The sequence below is a fragment of the Sus scrofa genome, chromosome 9 (genome assembly GCF_054392235.1).
Source record: "Sus scrofa isolate SSC_HxYL_T2T_F1_AM1 chromosome 9, Sscrofa_HxYL_maternal_Yorkshire_Landrace_v2.0, whole genome shotgun sequence".
Taxonomy (NCBI): domain Eukaryota; kingdom Metazoa; phylum Chordata; class Mammalia; order Artiodactyla; family Suidae; genus Sus; species Sus scrofa.
This window is the reverse complement of record NC_139391.1, coordinates 78197387-78212991: the sequence shown is the minus strand read 5'-3', so window position 1 is coordinate 78212991 and position 15605 is coordinate 78197387. Positions and strand designations below refer to the sequence as shown.

Genomic DNA, 15605 nt, shown 5'->3' with positions numbered 1-15605 from the left:
TATATATGTGTGTATATATATATATATATAATTTACTTAGGGTTACACTTTTCAAACATATGTATATGCAGAAAGTATAGCCCTAACTCAATATTGATCTAGATAACCTTAAATTTCCAAACTGGAACAGTGATATTAACTAGCCAATTATAAACTGTATCACATGAGAATGATCAGTGGTTGCATGCTATCAAGATCTAGAAATTGGAATCTGGGATAAATTAAAGAGTTCTGGGATTCTCACAACATAATAATTGTTTCTTAAATACTTTCAAATGACCACTGCAGGACAGAATTATCATTTTAAGCCTAAGAAACTTAAGTTTACCATTTGCTTGTAATTGGGAAAATTAATACTGCAAAGTCTCTCAGAAATTACCATTTGGTAATGTGGTAAGTTAGGCCCTGTCTTCTCTCACAGCTGAGAGCAGATGAACACTACTCTGCAAGTCAACTGGCTATCATCCAAAAAATAAGAGTGAAGAAGAAGATCCTTCCCGAAACCAAATTCACTGTAATTATTCAATCTTCTTCCAAATTTATTTAGCAGATTATTTTAAAACTCTGTTTAGGTTATATTTTAATCTTTCTTGTACTATAATTGGTTATTTGTATGTCTTAGTCCTCTGCTACATTTTCCAGGATTTGAGTGACTATTTCTACATGGTTTTTAAGTATGCCATATTCAATAATAAACCTTACTTAATAATTCATACTACAGTTATTATCAATCACCTACCATATACCAGCTATACCAGTGACACATACTGACTCTACAGTAGGGAGACAAAACAGATATGTTTCCTGTTCTTATAGAATTCACAGTCTGGTGGGGAAAACAGTCATTAAACAAACAGATGCAGACCTGAATACATAATTGAAAATTTAGATGAGCTGCTGAGCAAAACAACAGCTTGGTCTGAGAGAAAGTGAATTAATTTTATATTAAGCAATAACTGAGAAATCACAGATAAACCAGGCTTTCTCAACCGCAGAATTATTGAAATTTTAGAACTGACAATTCTTTACTGTAGAGAGCTGGACTGTATGCTGTAGAATGTGTGGTAGTTTCCTGACCTCTACCTTCTAGATGCCAGCAGTACCATCTCAGTTGGAATCACTAACAATGTCTTAAGAGATTGCCAAATCACCCCTGATAGAGAATGACTAATTTAAATTGAAACCAAGTGTATAAGTAAGAACTAAACAGGAAGAAAAAGGTGAGAGGAGCATTTTTCCAGGAAGAGGAAACATCATGAGAAGTTCATGGAACAGAAGAGAGCTCAGAGCAATTTTTTTTTTTCTTTTTTAGGGCCACACCCATGGCATATGGAAGTTCCCAGGCTAGGGATCTAATCAGAGCTACAACTATAGCTGCGCCACAGCCATAGCCACAGCAATGTGGGATCCAAGTCATGTCTTCAACCTACACCACAGCTCATAGCAATGCTGGGCCCAACCCATTGAGCAAGGCCAGGGATTAAGCCTGCATCCTCATGGATACAAGTCCAATTCATTTCCACTGTGCCACAAGAGGAGTTCCCTAACTCAGAGGATTTAAATAATGAAAAGAAGCTGGCATGGCAGGAATATACCAAATGAGGGAAAGACTAGTGCTAGCAGGATGGGAAAAGAAGGCAGAAGACAGGTATAAAGAATGGTCTAACTATTGTCAAGTCCAGAATTTGTTCTAGGAGAAATGGGAAACTACAGGAGAGTTTTTAGTAGGATTGTGCAAAAACAAAAGATGTAATTCATATTTAAAACTAGTTTTGTTTGCTCTGATAAGAATAAATGAGACCAAGAATGGAAATAAGGAGGCCAGCTAGGGTCTATTGCCATTTTCCAGGAAAATGGTTTGGGCTAGAGTGGAGGATGAAGAAATGATAAGGAGTAGACACAGCAAAACTATATTTTGGAAGAAGAAATAGCAGGACTTAGTATATACATGACTGTTCAATGAAAGGAGGAATGAAAGGAGAGAGAATTATTTCATACCTCTACAGATTTGTAAATAGTATGTATTGGATTTTTGTTACTTCTCCAAAATGATAACATTTTTGGTTGGTCTTAGTCCTAGACCTTTATGATATTATTCAGGAGTTCCCTGGTGGCCTAGCAGTTAAGGATTTGGTGTTGACACTGCTATGGCTAGGGTCACTGCTGTGGCATGAGTTCAATTCCTGGCCTGGGAACTTCTGGTGTGGCCACAAAAATTTTTTTTAAATTCAATCTTCCTCCATATAATAATTTACAAATATCCTCTAGCTCATACCACATTCCACACCACCTGATCTTCCCTACAGGCTAAAATATAAAGGACTTTCAATCACTCAGTTCACAGCATTGTTTGCCACCCTCTTAACCTACTCCTGTGTGTCTATTAATTGTAGTCTCTAATACAGAAAGGCTTACTCTAGGTATTGTTCTCAAAAAAGTATAAAGGGGAGTAAAAACATTTCTGATAGACGTATTGCATTATTCATCTTAAAGTTTCATTAATGAATACTCCTGTCATTCAAACATGCTGCTAAGCCACATCCTTCTTGTTCTATATATCTGCAATTGAAGCTATGGCTTTAGATGTGAGATTTTATGCTTACTGTCTTTGTGGAATGTTGTATCCATCAGAGTTCAATTATCAAAACAGACACTACTCTTTTCATTCTATGTATAAATCATTATAATAAAGAGAATTATAGCTTTACATGGAATTGGGAAGATGGGGGAATAACGGTCAGCAAAGTTACCACTAACAAGCTAGCCTACAACCTGCCCTCTGAGAAGACAGAGAAAAGATATCATTATATTTACCTAATTATTTTGAGCCTCTCCTTTGAATTGGATGGCCAGTGAGCATGAACATAGAAATACAAATATCTCCACATTCTGATCATCCTGAAGAGTCCACTCATATACTAGCCATAATATCTATCTATCTAAATTTTCAGATCTTCCTCCAAGTCATACCCTAAGAATCAATGTAAAATCACACCTATTGCAGTTTCTCTTTTCCATACTCCTTTGGGCCAAACATGGGGTGTGATGCTGCTGCAAATTTTAACTTTCAGGTGGTGCTACCATACCATACAGATTTTGTAAGTCAAGCCTGAATTTCTTTTCTTCCATGTTATAAACCCCACACTATGTTTTTATTTATTCTTATTTCAGCAATGAGTGATATTTTAAGTAGATTTTAAAAATAAGAAAAATATTATGTTTATCCACACAGTTACCGCTTACTCTGTTTTTTGGTCCTTTATGTAGATCCATATTTTCATTTGGTATTTTTTTTCCAACTGAAAACTTCTTTTGACCTCTCTTATAGTGTGGGTCTACTGGTGATGAATTCTTTTGCTTTTGTGTGGTCTTCAAACATCTTATTTTACATTTGTTTTTTAAAGATGTGGTTGCTGGGTATAGAATCCTTGGTCAAGAGGTTTTGTCCTTTCATTACTGTTAAAGATGTTGTTCCACTGTGTTCAAGCTTGAATTGTTTATGCTGAGAATCCCTAATATGTTTTGGGATTTTTGAGCCTCTGAGATCTGTTGATTTACAATTTTTCATCAAATTTGTAAAAATTTTGACCATTATTTATTCTTCAAACATTTCTATTACTTATATATTAGGCTACTTAAAGTTGCCCTACAACTTACAGATGCTCTGTTCATTTATTGTGAATCTTTGAAGTATTTGTTCTCTGTATGTTTCCTTTCATATAGTTTCCACTATTATTTATTCAAATTCACTAATCATTCCTTTAAAATGTCTAATCAGCCTTTAAACTCATGCAGAATATTTTTTCACCTCAAACATTGTAATTTTTAATCTTTATAAATTTGATATGTGTTTTATATATATTCTATGTCTCTATTTAACATGTTCAATCTTTTAGCTTTTTGGACACATGGAACACAGTTGTAATAATTATTTTAATAACCCTGTCTGCTATATGTCTCTGTTCTGGGCTGGTTTCAATTGGTTGATGTTTCTCCTCATTATGGATGGTATTTTTCTGCTTTTGGATATAACTGGTAGTTTTTGATTGGATGCCAAATATTATGCATTGTTGGATGAGTAATATATTTCTATTTATATTCTTGAGCTTTGTTCTGGGCTCTAGTTATTTGGAAGTAGTTTGGTTACTTCAGAGTTTGTTTTTAAGATTTTCTACATGTCTTTTCAGCAAGTGGTGCTGGGAAAACTGGACAGCCACATGTAAATCAATGAAACTGGAACACACCCTCACACCATGCACAAAAATAAACTCAAAATGGCTTAGAGACTTGTAAGACAAGACACTATTCAACTCCTAGAAGAGAACATAGGCATTTTCTTACACCAAACTTAAAAATGTTTTCTCAGGTCAGCCTCCCAGGGCAACAGAAATAAAAGCAAAAATAAACCAATGGGACCTAATCAAACTGACAAGCTTTTGCACAGCAAAGGAAACTACAAAAAAAAAAAAAAAAAAAAGAAAAAGAAAAAAAGAAGACAATCTACAAAATGGGAGAAAATAGTTTAAAATGATGCAGCTGACAAGGGCTTAATCTCTAAAATATACAAAAACTTATACAACTCAACAGCAAAAAAGTCAACAACCCAATGGAAAAATGGGCAAAAAACCCGAATAAACATTTCTCCAAAGAAGATATACAGATGGCCAACAAGCATATGAAAAAAATGCTCAATATCACTGATTATTAGAGAAATGCAAATCAAAATTACTATGAGGTACAACCTCACACCAGTCAGAATGGCCATCATTAAGTCCACAAATAACAATGATGGAGAGCATGTAGAAAAAACAGAACCCTCCTATACTGTTGATGGGAATGTAAACTGCCAATATGGAAAATAGTATGGAGGTACCTCAGAAAACTAGAGAACTACTATAAGACCCAGCAATCCCACTTTCGGGCATATATCTGGACAAAATTTTCCTTGAAAAAGACACATGCACCTGTTATGTTCATTGCAGCACCATTCACAATAGCCAAGACATGGAAATAACCTAAATGTCCACCGACAGATGAATGGATTAAGAAGATACGGTATATATACACAATGAAATACTACTCAGCCATAAAAAGAACAAAATAATGCCATTTGCAGCAACATGGATGGAACTAGAGACTCTCATACTAAGTGAAGGAAGTCAAAAAGAGAAAGACAAATACCATATGATATCACTTATATCTGGAATCTAATATACAGCACAAATGAACCTTTCCACAGAAAAGAAAATCATGGACTTGGAGAACAGACTTGTGGTTGCCAAGGGGGAGGGAGAGCAAGTGGGATGGATTGGAAATTTGGGGTTAATAGATGCAAACTATTGCCTTTGGAATGGTAAGCAATGAGATCCTGCTGTATAGCACTGGGAACTTTATCTAGTCACTTATAATGGAGCATGATAATGTGAGAAAAAGGAATGTATACAAGTATGTGTGACTAGGTCGCCTTACTGTACAGTAGAAAATTGACAGAACACTGTAAACCAGCTATAATGAAAAAAAAAAAACATTTAAAATTTAAAAAAAAAGATTTTCTACATGGAATCTAACTTAGTCTAGCGCTAATTATTCTCAATTAGTGAAGCAAGATCATTCTGAACAATCATTCTGTCCAATGTCGTGTGACTTAGGAGTTTCTCCAGTCTGGTTAATGAGAAAAAAAATATATATATATATATATTTATGTATATATATATATATATTCTTTTTCAGATTCTTTTCCATTATAGGCTATTACAAGACATTGAACACAAATAGGCCCTTGTTGTGTACCTATTTATAGGGTAGTGTGTATCTGTTGATCACAAATTCCTAATTTACCCCTCCCACCCTGTCCCGTTTGCCCCAATGTTCACAGCAGCACTATTTATAATAGCCAAGACATGGAAGCAACCTAAATATCCATCAATAGATGAATGGATAAAGAAGATATGGTACATATATAATGGAATACTACTTAGCCATAAAAAGAATGAAATAATGCCATTTATAGCAACATGGATGGACCTAGAGACTACCATCCTAAGCGAAATAAGCCAGAGAAAGACAAATATCATACAATATCACTTATATGTGAAATCTAAAAATATGATACAAATGAACTTATCTACAAAACAGAAATTGACCAGAGACATAGAAAACAAACTTATCATTATCCTCTACTTTTAAGATAGTGGCTGCCCCATCTGCTAAAGGCCCTGAGTGAATTAAATAAATAGTACTACCAACCTACAATAAACAAGCAACGAGTATGAAATAAACCTTTGTTATTTTAAACCACTGATATTTGGGGGGGAGTGCCGCATATGTGTGGGACCGTGTATTTTAGACTTTTACTAATATAGTTTATAAAAAATTTTGACATTGCAATAAAAATTAGTTTTATTTGAATAACAAGTACAACTGCATTTTTCTCCACTCTGTTCCCAGAACCATTTAATAATAATTATAACTTTGAGTCTTCCTCTTGGCATTTTTCCTACCTCTCTCTCAAGATAAAATGGTCAATTTGCTTACTCTCATAAAAAGTATTTTAGATAGGTCCTCTGTTGATACATGGAGAGTTCATTCCTTTTAACAATCATGTAATATCATGTTATATAAATATGCTATTTTATCTATACTATTTTGATTATCATGTATATATGATGCCCATTTGTCTGTTACAGACATTTAGATAATTTTTAGTTTTTATTTTTATATTTCCATAATAACAGAATATCTTTCTACATGCCTCTTTGCACACACATGAAAGCAGGACACCTGAATTGTAGGGTGTATACATTTTCAATTTTAATAACTACTGTTAATGCTAAACTCTCCTCCAGTATAACTAAACTTTATACTGCAACCATTTTTGTTAGGTTTATTCCTGTGTTTACTCTTTTTTTATAGATAAGATCCTGATTTATTCTACATACCAAAAAAAAAAAAAAAAAACCATTTGAATGGTGATTATGCAAATGCTCTACCCTTGAGCTATACCCTCTGAATGGTGATTACAACCTGGTATTGTTAAGGACTTTGGCAAGACAAAGATAAATAGAACACAACTAAGGAGCAATCAGTACACAAACATCTTGATTCTTTGCATTATGATTTATTAGATAAAACTGAGCTAATATTTTCCTCAATTGTAGTCACTTACGAAATCAAGCTTCCACATATGGTATAATTACCTATAACCTATTTTAACCATCTTCAAACTGAATAGCAACTTTTTTTTTTTTTTTGGCTACACCAATGGTATGCAGAAGTTCCCAGGCCAGGGATGGAACCTGCACCAGATCCTCAAACCACAGAGCCACGAAGGAACTCCCAAACTGAGTAGAGACTTATATTAAATTAGCCACTTAATTGAAGAAGTAGTTTTGTAGGAGTTCCCGTCGTGGCGCAGTGGTTAACGAATCCGACTAGGAACCATGAGGTTGCGGGGTTCGGTCCCTGTCCTTGCTCAGTGGGTTAACGATCCGGCGTTGCCGTGAGCTGTGGTGTAGGTTGCAGATGCGGCTCGGATCCCTCGTTGCTCTGGCGTAGGCCGGTGGCTACAGCTCCGATTCAACCCCTAGCCTGGGAACCTCCATATGCCGCGGGAGCGGCCCAAGAAATAGCAACAACAGCAAAAGACAAAAGACAAAAAAAAAAAAAAAAAAAAGAAGTAGTTTTGTAAAATATTTTATATAAGCTTATATTTATTTCATTGTGGTTTTGTCAGACGATGATCTTGGTAAATGCTAGGAAAAGTTTACTTTTATTGAAAATGGAGATTGGCTGGGAATATTCTAAGTTAATTTTTCTACATACGAAAAGGTATAATACTATTTGAATGAGGATTTGGATTATTTATGTATATTGTAAATTCTAGGGTTTATATTTACAAAGCATTTTAAAAGTTTTAAAATGAAGTGTGAATAAGTCAATATATGAGATAAAATGGAATCACAAAAAATGCTCAAGTGAAATGAGAGAAGTTAGAAAAAGAAGAAAACAAAAACACAACTAATAGAAAATAGCAAGACAGCAGATTTTAATTTAATTATCACTAATCACTTTAAATGTGAATAATCTAAATACATTTTGTTAAAACAGATTTTTCAGATTGGATAAAAAACATTACTTGAGTCCATACTGTCTACAATAAACCCAATATAAATATAAAAAGTTATATGGATTAAAATAAAGGAATGGGGCCACTGTAGAAAGTAGTTAGGTATTTCCTCAAAAAGTTAAACACAGAATTACCGTATCACACAAAAATTCCACTCCTAGATATATATCCAAGACATTGAAAAAACATTTTCACCAAAAAAAAACCTGTTCACAAAAATTCATAACAGCCTAAAAACTGAAACAATCCAAATGCCCAACTAAGGAGTGGATGAAGAGCAACCCATGATAAAACCATACAATGCAATATTAATCAGACATAAAAAGCAATGAAGCTCTGATACATGCTGCAGTGGAAAACCCTACAAACCTTATGGTAAATGAAAACAGTAAGGGGAAATTCCCTGGTGGCATAGTGGCAAAAAATCCAGAGTTGTCACTGAAGCAGCCTGGGTCACTGCTATGGCTCGGGTTCGATCCCTGGCCCAGGAAATTTCACATGCCACAGGTGTAGCCAAAAAAAAAAAAAAAAAGAAAGAAAGAAAAAGAAGAAACAAAATGCTACATCTCATATGATATGTCTAGAATTGGCAAAACCATAGAAACTTAAACTAGGTTAGTTTCCAAGAGTTGGAAGGTGGTGGGATTTGAAATTGATTGCTAACAGACCTGGCAGTTATTTTGGGGTAATGGAAATATTCTGGAATCAGATAATACTGATGGTGACACAACATTGTGAATATATCAAAAACCACTCTACAGGACACTTTAAAGTTGCAGAGTTTATGCTGTAGAAAATTTACTTCAATAAAAAACCTTTAAAGTAAAGGGCACAGGAAGTTATACCACGCAAACACAAATGAAAGAAAGCTGAGGTAGATATACAGGCCAGCATCAGAATAAGGAAAATATTCAGGAAGAAAAAGGATATTACATAATAACATAGGGGTCAATTCTCCAAGAAGACATAACAATTCTGAGTATGCACCTAACAGTAGAGTATCAAAATGCATGAGACAAGCACTAGTAGAATTAAGTACAGAAATAGATAAATATACTTTTACAGCTGGAGACTTCATCACCACAGACAAATAGGCAAAAATTCAGGAAGGACAAATACAACCTTGAACAGTGCTATTAACCAACTTGGCATTATGCACATTTAAAGAACACCAATATTAAAACATACATTTTTCTCAAGTGGGTGTTAAATAGTCACTGAGATGGACTATAATATGATTAATAAAATAAATCTTAAATAATATAACAGAATATAAATCATGTGAAGTATGTTCTGATACCATAATGGAATTAAACTAAATGCCACTAACAAAACTACAAAATGCTCAAATATTTGAAAAATAAACAATACATCTCTAAATAACCAATGGGTTAAAAAGAAAATCAAGGAAAATTTGTAAATATTTTGCATTTAATTATAATGCAAATATAACATCAAACATTGTAGGATGTAGCTAAAGCAGTGCTGAGAGGACAGCTATAAAGTATAAAATGAACATATTTTTAAAACAAGAAGGACTTACCAATCAATCAATATCCTAGGCTTCCTTCTTAAGAAACCAGAAAAGGAAGTGAAAATTAAACCCAGAACAAGCAGAAGAATGGAAATAATAAAAATGAGAGCCAAAATTAATTAAATTAAAAACAGGAAAACAATAGATAAAATCAATGAAAACAACATCTGGTTATTTACCAAGATCAATAAAACTGACAAATTTCTATCTAGGCTAAGGAAAAAAGGGAAAGACAAAAATTACCAATATAAAAAATGAAAGAGGGTCTATCACTACTTATCCCACATACATTAAATGATAAAGTAAGGTTAAGAACAAGTCTATGAGGAGTTCCCATTATGGCTCAGTGGTTAATGAATCCGACTAGGAACCATGAGATTGAGGGTTTGATCCCTGGACTCGCTTAGTGGGTTAAGGATACAGTGTTACCGTGAGCTGTGGTATAGGTTGCAGACGCGGCTCAGATTCCACATTGCTATGGCTCTGGTGTAGGCCAGTGGCTACAGCTCCGATTAGACCCCTAGCCTGGGAACCTCCACATGCAGCAGGTGCAGCCCTAGAAAAGACAGAAAGACAAAAAAAGAAAAGAAGTCTATGAGAATAAATTCAAAAATTTAGATGAAGTGAAACAATTCTTTAAAAGACACAAACTAGCCAAAATCCACTCCAGGAGAAAGAGATAATCTGAATAGCACTATATGCATTAAGGAAATTAAATTATTACTTTAAAACCCTCCACAAAATGAGAAAGGAAAAAATACCAAACCCAGATGGTTTCACTGATGAATTTATCCAAATATTTAAGGAAAATGCAGTACCAATTCTACACAACCTCTTTCAAAAAATAGAAAAGAAGGGAATATTTACAATTCATTTTATGAAGTCACAGTCCCACTAATATCAAAATCAGATTAAAAACATTACAACAAAAGAAAACTGAAGACCAAGATCACTCATGAACTTAGAAGTAAAGATTCCTAACAAAATATGTGAAATAAAACTCAGTGATATATAAATGGGATAATATATCATGCCTAAAAGGGATTCATCCTAGGAATTCAATGCTAGTTTAATATTCACAAACAAATCAATGTAATTTATCATATTAGCAAGCTGAAAAAGAAACACTGTATAATCATATTAATAAGTATAAAAAAAATTATTTCACAAACTTCAAAATCCATTCATGATCAAAACTCCCCAAAACTTGGAGTGTAACCTTGTTAACCTTACAAAGGATATATGCAGAGAATCTATAGCTAACGTCATACTTACTGCCAAGAGACTGAATGCTTTACCTTCAATATCAGTCCCAAGTCATGGGTATTCTTTCTCACTTCTCATGTTCAGCATTGTACTATAAGTCCTAGCTACTTCAGTAAAGTAAGCACATACTACAAAGGAAGACATAGAACTCTCTTTGTTGGCAGATAACATGATTGTCTATGTGGAAAACCCCAGAATCTATGAAAACCTCCTGGAACTAACAAGTGAATTAAAGCAAAGACTCAGGAAAACAAGGTCAGCATACAAAGTTTGTTGATATCCTATATACTAATATTAGTAACTGTAATAGAAAGCAAAAAAATTAAACATGTGAAGCACCATCAAAAAATGAATTATGTTTATATATTTTTATTGCTATTGATTTAATCAGTAAATATTTGTCTATATTTCTCCCATGTTTACTTTTTTTACTATAATGATTTTTATTTTTTTCCATTATATCTAAACAATAAAAAAATGAATTATGTATAAATCTAACAAAGAATATATAGGACCTCTATGCAGAAGAACTATGAAATACTGCTAAGAGAAATCAAAGAATATCAAAATAAATGCAGAATAAATGTTCACAGATTGGAAAAATCAAAATGGTTAAGACGTCAATTATTCCCAATTTGATCTAGAGCTGTAAGATAACCCTAATGAAATTCTAGCAAGCTTCTTTGTTGATATCAACCATTTTAAAAACTTATGTGAACTTATACAGTATCAGAATCAGTCACTGGAAGGATAATTCTTACAAAGGAATCCCAAGACTGCTGTTCACCTGAATTGCTGCCAAACCATGAAAGGTTCCCACATGTAGATAAACTTTGTCACCTCAGCCACTTTACTTATTTTCACTGATTCTACACATGTTCTCTGTTTGCTACTGAAGCAAACATTTTTTTTTTTCTGTTGAATTTTGATGAGAGGTAAGTCAATATTCTCTACTCAAAATTTTTCATTTGACTCAAAAGCAGAAAGACTGCTTTGTTAGTTTAAATTTACAAACATTATTATGCCATATTCCTTGTGTTTCTGAATGAACCAGGAGTCAGACATATGCTACTGATAAAAAAAAAAAGAAAAAGAGAGAGAGAGAGAGACATTTGCCAAAAGAAGAGAGAGTGTATTCTCAAAGAAGAAACAAATCTCCAATTACATTAAAATGGATACAAAGATGTGCAGTCTTTAAACAGGTGCCAAGCTTCTTAATTTGTACTCTTGATCTCTAGGCACAAATATCTTACAGGTTTTTTTTGGTTTATGCAGTAAGATATTAGTAATATCTAATATGCCCACTTCGCCTGTGGCAAGAAACAGCTGCTGACCATGGATGCCATTATCATTCCCCTGATATAAATAAGAATACCTAAGGATTAGCTACATATACACACAGTGAGTAATAAAACTGAAGGAAAGTAATGGCCATCAGTTTTCACAAGATAATCTCATATGCCCCCAAATTTCATAAAAACTACTCCACAAGCAAAAACTCAAAACCCTAAGCAAAGAAAGGTACCGTTCAGCACTTCACATTACTGCTTCCCAAAAGCCCTTAATCAGAATTAAGTGCTAAAATTACGCAAGCACAGAGTAACACCATGGCTGAGTTACACCTACAGTCTCTAGTTCCTCATATAAGTAGAAGTTCTTGCACCTCTATTATAGCTTCTGACTTGTCCAATGCAACAGTAAAGCACTTGGAGCCTTTTTGCTTTGGAAAAGGTTAAATGAGCTTAAATGTTGATCTATTTATACCTTCATAAAACCAAAGAGATAGAAAGTTCCAAAATCCAGGTGATAATATAAAATATTCCAAGGGATGAAATACACCCATATTCTTGTTAAGGAAGAATTGTCAGAATAGTCAGACTCACTGGATAGACAGTCATGCGACGCAAATACATCTCTTTGGGCTTCTCGTCATTTTTCACTGAAGAGATCTCAGGAGCCAGTCAGGTCAGAGATAGGTCAGCACTGGAGTCTAAAAAGAAGTCTCTCCCATGCATGGAAACCTAAGGAAGGATCAGTAAGATTCACAGTAAATCATCCAAATAAACAGAAAAGGGGAAAGTCATTACCACCAATAATGGTGGTAACTCTACTACTGGATAACATAGTCAGACTCATCATCCTCTAGCAGAGTTTTGGTCTCTTTATATATCCATGTGGTAATTTCTTTGATTGCTAAGATAAGCACCCAAACCTCAGACAATTCCTTTCTCCCCAGATGTAGCCATCCTAAGAGCCTCACTCTTCTTCATTCCTTCCATTCCCTAAAAATACCCATTTCTCCTCCATTCCTAATCCAGACTTATTCCTAGCCTCCCTTTTAGAATTCTTTTCTTTCACTCCCATTTCTGTTGCTGAGAAGGCAGAGGATACTCTTTAGTTCTGGAAGAAAGAGAGGTTGAAAAAGTCACTGAGATTATCTTGTCTCCTCTAGAAAGCTTGTTTTTTCTTACTCTTCTGATTAACTCCTGATAATTACTTTAAAAAAGAAAACTTACACTTTATTTCAAGGATAAATCTCCTGTCTGCACATTGTTAGATCCCTCATTATGCTCAGAGTTTTTTATTTTGCTTTGTTTTTGTTTTGTCCCAGTGGAGAAGTATATTGTAAAGTTCACTTGTGCTGCATTTTCCTCATATGGTGAATAATTTGTTTTGTTTGCGTGCTTGCTTGTTTACTTCAATTTGTGGGAAATGTGTCATTCTATCACATGTAGATTAATTAAATGCCTCTGTATGTGGCAAAAAACCATTACTAAACAATACTAATATTAAAATGTCAGATCTTTTGAATATATAGCAATAATGTACCATAATGGTAATTCCTCTTTCATACCTTCACAGGACAACTGAAATCATGACAATAGCATTATTTAAGACAACAACTTGACATCAGAAAATAAAATAACCTGAGCATAGAATGACAGAACACTGTAAATCAACTATAATACAAAAAAATTTTTAAATAAGCAGAGAAAATAAAATAACCATTTTATGTAATCATGTAAATGTTTGCTGGGTGATATTAAGTGATTCCTGGCCAGCAAAAAAATTTCCTCATCAGTGTAATTCTTATTTAGTATGGGATCTCTTTCAAGCTATTAAGATCTCTCAGTAAAATACAAATCAAGAAAAAAAAGAAGAAAAATTGGCCTAGTTTAACAACTGCTGTGTATCATTGTAGGCCTAGACAGAGTCATTATTCCAGATATATCAATTATTTACTGCTTCCCCTGAAAAATAACACTTAGAAGCAGGGCAACTCAGTTATGAGACTCAGATTATGCATTTTACATATAATGATCATAACGACTTAACATTCAATATACTAGACACAGTGGAAATATTTACACCAGGTAAATCGATAGGCATTAAAACTCAGAGTTTTCTTTCCTTCCTTCTTCCCTACTTTCCTTCTTTCTTTCCTTTCAACATCCAGTTTATCAGTGTACCATTCACAATGGATCATATGTGTGGTAGGATATTAACAAGGTGCTAACACAAACATCATCTATTGTCATAGAGTATCATGTGATTTAAGGATAACATATTTAAGAAATACAGTATAAGGCAGGAAATAAAACTCATAGCTTTTCAAGATTAAAATTTGATATTACCAAAAAAAAAAAATGTGTTCTGTGGCAGATTTTATCCAGACCCCCCAATTCGCAGTACAAAGACAAAAACGCTGTATTAAGGCTCGTTGTCTTTTAGGATATATTCAGCAGTAAAGTTTGAAAAGCAGTAGACCAGGATCTCTATATGGACTAGGGGTTCCTCCTACAAACTCTAGCTTGCATACCCTAAAATTTCAAGTGATTAAGCTGAAACAAAACTTAGATCTTCTGGCAGCTCATTGGTCTTTCAAGGACAGTACACAATTTCCCATTGCCTCATTATCAATGTACATTTCATATAAATAAAGCAGAAAATATGTGCTGCTTGCTAACATACTCTAAATATTTAGTGTATTAGCAATTTGGCAGGTAACCTCTAAGATGGTTTCCCACTGTCCTTACCTCCTGCTACTCACGACCTTGTCTAAGCCCCAGCTCTTGAGACAGGGCTGGATTCTTTAACTCACTTCCAATTAATAAGTAGACAGAAGGAATGGGATATCACATCTATAATTAGACTGCTGATAGTCTGGCTTGTTTGGGGCCCTCCCTCATTCTTTCTGTACCTACTCCTTCTGAGACAAACCACCAGCAGTGTTTTGAACTACAGGGAGAGCCACATGGCAAGGAACTGTCATTGACAGACAACAACCAGCAAGAATCTGAGGCTGAATGAGTGAGCTTAGAAGTGAATTCTCTGTGAGATGGGCCTTGGGAAGACTGTAGCCTTGGCTGACACCTATTAAGAGTGGTATATTTTCAGATTTTTGTTTGCTGCTGCCAAAAAATTAGTGTAACAGTTAATCCTTGGAGTTGTCAAAAGCTAGGGAAGGAAAAATAAACTATTAATAACTATCAAACTTTGAGTAATGGGCATTTATTTGAGTATTACAATTGAGCTAAGCTCCACATCAAAACACAAAGTGACTACAGTAGACAATATTTCCAAAGATTATATGCTATTATTATTACTACCTTGTGAAAATAACACTAGAGATTAGTGCTTTCAACACTTGAATCACTTTGGAATTAACAAAGCTCTAAG

At 34.2% G+C, this 15605-nt stretch overlaps 1 protein-coding gene across 2 annotated transcripts in view; it reads right to left on the bottom strand.

Moving 5' to 3' along the window:
- GNGT1 (G protein subunit gamma transducin 1) overlaps positions 1 to 15605 on the bottom strand; it is a 312220-nt gene that overhangs the window by 173360 nt on the left and 123255 nt on the right. For both annotated transcript variants that reach the window (XM_005667610.4, XM_084977027.1), the window contains exon 2: positions 12809 to 12946. The gene's annotated coding sequence lies outside the window, so the exon portion shown is untranslated. The remainder of the gene's footprint in view (positions 1 to 12808; positions 12947 to 15605) is intronic.